This window comes from Caloenas nicobarica, chromosome 1 (genome assembly GCF_036013445.1).
Source record: "Caloenas nicobarica isolate bCalNic1 chromosome 1, bCalNic1.hap1, whole genome shotgun sequence".
Taxonomy (NCBI): Eukaryota; Metazoa; Chordata; class Aves; order Columbiformes; family Columbidae; genus Caloenas; species Caloenas nicobarica.
The window spans coordinates 118630264-118633074 of record NC_088245.1 but is presented as its reverse complement, the minus strand read 5'-3'; the positions used below and the strand labels follow the sequence as shown (position 1 = coordinate 118633074).

The window sequence follows — 2811 nt, the reverse complement described above, 5'->3', positions numbered from 1 at the left end:
TCATGTTTGGTCTAAAAGCACTGCTATGTTTCAAAGGCAACTTCTAAAAATGCCTGTCTTTGGGAAAGTTTGAAAAATAATAAATGTGGGGACAATTTTGGTTAAAGTGTTTTGAATATCTGCCTAGTTTTGTTTGTATAGAAATTCTTTAGGATGAGGGGAAAGGGAAGAATTGGTTACTCAGAATATTCCATTTAGGAGATCTTAATAATTTGCTAGTGATCTTGTGGTCATTTTCCACAGGCACAGGTTGTGATCTTGCAAAAAGGACTATAACGAACAAGCGAGAGAGAGGGGGGAAGGCAGGAAGGCAGGAAGGCAGGAAGGAAGGAAGGAAGGAAGGGGAAAAATACAACACTGTTTCTTTAACAGTGTAAACACAACATATTAGGTGCAAAAGTAATTATGGTTTCAGACCATGAAATTTAAATCATTATGACTAGGCTCAAACACGTCTTTATTAATCAAAATAGGAACCATTACAATTAACACATTTTTGCCAATGAAAAATAAGTTTGTTCATTCCTGTAGCATAAAAGTTCATGCTTCAGGTTTCAAGGAACTCTTGGAAAGCATTTTCTGCATCCTGCTGGTTGTGGAAGTGTTTTCCTTGCAAAAAGTTGTCGAGATGCTTGAAGAAATGGTAGTCTGTTGACAAGAGGTCAGGTGAATATGGTGCATGAGGCAAAACTTTGTAGCCCAGTTCGTTCCACTTTTGAAGCGTTGTGCGACCTGTGGTCAGGCATTGTAATGGAGAAGAGTCGGGCCCTTTCTGTTGACCGATGCCAGCTGCAAGCGTTGCAGTTTTCAGTGCATCTCATTGATTTGCTGAGCAGACTTTCCAGATGTGATGGTTGTGCCAGAATTCAGAAAGCTGTGGTGGATCAGACCGGCAGCAGACCACCAAACAGTGACCGTGACCTTTTTTTGGTGCAAGTTTGGCTTTGGGATGTGCTTTGGAGGTTCTTCTCGGTCCAGCCACTGAGCTGGTCATTGCTGGTTGTCGTATACAATGCACTTTTTGTCACGTGTCACAATCCAATTGAGAAATGGTTCGTTGTCGCTGCATGAAATAAGAGAAGATGACAATTCAAAATGACGATTTTTTAAATTTTCGTTCAGCTTATGAGGCACCCACTTATCAAGCTTTTTTGCCTTTCCAATTTGCTTCAAATGCTGAATTACTGTAGGATGGTCAGTGTTGAGTTCTTCAGCAACTTCTCGTGCGGTTGTAAGAGGACCAGCTTCGATGATTGCTCTCCATTGCTTGCTGTCAACTGCTGATGACCGGCCACTACACTCTCTCATCTTCAAGGCTCTTGTTTCCTTTTGAAATTTCTTGAGCCACTGCTGCACTGCATGTTCATTAGCAGTTCCTGGGCCAAATGTGTTGCTGATGTTGTGAGTTGTCTCCGCTGCTTTATGTCCCATTTTGAACCGGAATAAGAAAATCGCTCTAATTTGCTTTTTGTCTAACATCATTTCCATAGTCTAAAATAAATATAAAATAAACAGCAAGTAATAAGTCATAACCAAAAAAACATAAAGTGAGAAAAGCACATTAAAATTGTATATAACATAGCCACATTCAAGAATGTACCCAATATCAAATGGCAAATTTCAACAATGCAAAAGCACAATTACTTTCGCACCAGCCAAATAGCAACCGTCTGTTACAGACTGTTCCACCTCAAATGCTCCATGATGAGATAGTCAGTCTTTAAAAACACATAGTTGTAGGTTTTAGATGTTTTCTTGATGAGTATCTACCAAGCAAGGCCGGTGGGCTGAAATGGAACTTATTGTTTCTCTTCCTGTTTCCACCATCATCGGGAGAAGCCAAAAGTTATCTACAAGTGATCGATTTCTGCCTTCCAAATCCAAGTGAGGAGTCCAGAACTGCTGATTATTTTCCGATCTGTGAAAAGTCACTTTGTGTTGTTTATATGTGGTGTTCTCCTGACTGAGGATTTTCTTAATGAATTGAATTCTGGTGGTAAGAATGGATAAGGGTGACATAATTCCAGTTGTCAGCTGGCGAAATTCTTGGAACAGTGGTTGTATTCACTCCTGTATTAAATAAGGAGAAAAATTTATCATCTCTTTGACTTTGCCAACCTCAGTTGGAATGCAGGTGCTAATCTGAAGTAAATAATAATAATAAAGGCAATTTTCTTAAACCACAGAAGTTGAATACGGAACATCTCTACTTTAATTCTTGAAAAAATCTCTCTGACTTCATCACTTTTTTAATTGAAGATTTCCTAAGCTATCACTCTTTCCTCTAGTGCCATTATTTTCGGCTCTTTGTCTATGAATGCTTCATGGTCCAGAAAGCATTTCTAGTGTTCAGAAAAAGGTGAATAAGTAAAGAAAGTTCGTATATGCTCTAGAGTGAACTATACACGTGAATAGTTGTGGAAAACTTCTCTTCAGTTGGAAATCCATAAAGCAAAAAATTTTACTTGCAGTCATTGAGAGGCAGAGGAATCTTGGACATGCATATCTGGGAATGATATGTTCAGTCTAAAAGACTTTCCCGTAAGCTGCCTTACAAATAAGTTGAGATGATATAGGATTGTTTCATGATACTTTTAAAAACATGCAATGAAACTGATAAACTGGTATTCACTCCAAACAGCATCTAGGAAAGCTAGACAAGTTTGGGATTTCATATATACAACATGCATGACCTGTTTCCCTGACATGAGAAGTTTTTACTTACATGCTTTTTGAGTAAGCATGGACAGAAAGATTTTTTTTCCCCTTAGAATCATAGAATGTCCTGAGTTGGAAGAGACCCACAAGGAT

General features: G+C 38.7%; 1 pseudogene; it reads right to left on the bottom strand.

The window, feature by feature from the left end:
• Nucleotides 1-460: 460 nt before the first annotated feature.
• On the bottom strand, nt 461-1488 carry LOC136000014 (histone-lysine N-methyltransferase SETMAR-like; annotated as a pseudogene).
• Between the last annotated feature and the right edge of the window lie 1323 nt (nt 1489-2811).